The sequence below is a fragment of the Mus caroli genome, chromosome 10 (genome assembly GCF_900094665.2).
Source record: "Mus caroli chromosome 10, CAROLI_EIJ_v1.1, whole genome shotgun sequence".
NCBI lineage: Eukaryota > Metazoa > Chordata > Mammalia > Rodentia > Muridae > Mus > Mus caroli.
In genome coordinates, this window is record NC_034579.1 from 81,554,225 (window position 1) to 81,555,145 (window position 921).

Sequence of the window (921 nt, forward strand, 5' to 3'; positions counted from 1 at the left end):
GCTATAGTCCAAGCAAGAGGAGCAAGTACTAATAAGCATGCCAGTAACCACAGTGGAAAGGGGTGGAACCAACCAAGAGGCAACTCAGAAAACAACCAAGCAAACATGAAAAGTTCAAATGTGTGAAAGTAGTGTCAACAGTCCAATAATGTGTGCTTGAATGAAGAAGGTAATATTTTTACCATTTACAAAAATAGAGGTCAAAACCCAATTGTGTGTCAAGGGTGATTTTTGCTATGGAAAACTTTGAGTTGGGAACCCCGGCAGTGGTAGCGAGAGGAAAAATCCAGTTAATGGGATTATGGGACTAGAGTCGAGAGTGAAAAGGGTCTGGAGAAGATTTGGAATCATTCTAGAGAGGCCAGGATAGTCACTGGAGCCTGGGCAGTGATGGAGACTGTTGAGAGAAAGAGGAGAAAAGAGGGAGGTCAAGGGAGAGGGGTGTGAGAAAGGCAAAAAAAGATACCCCTAGCCAATACAGTAGCTACTTGCCTAATTGGAGAGAAAGTTTGCTGTCAAAGGACTCTACTACCATGACATGGATAGGGGGTGTCAAGTGGAAAATGGCATCAACAAAACCATGAGTACTGGGACAGGGGAAGGGTGGGGAAAAATGGGAAAAAAATGACTTTGATCTTTAGAGAATCAGTGGTAAAAACAGCATTTCAAACATTGACACCATTTTTAAACTTTTATTATTATTATTATTATTATTATTGTTTTAATTATTCGCTTTACATCCCGCTCACTGCCCCCTCCTAACCCGGCCACCCACTCCCATCGTCACAGTCCTTCCTGTCCCCGATCCCCATCTTCTCTTTGTGGATGACCCCTTGATGACCCTCCCTCTCTGCTCATCCAGTCTGTGAGGATAGGTGTTTCCTCTCCTGCTGAGGCCAGTAAAGGCAGCCCAGGTAATAG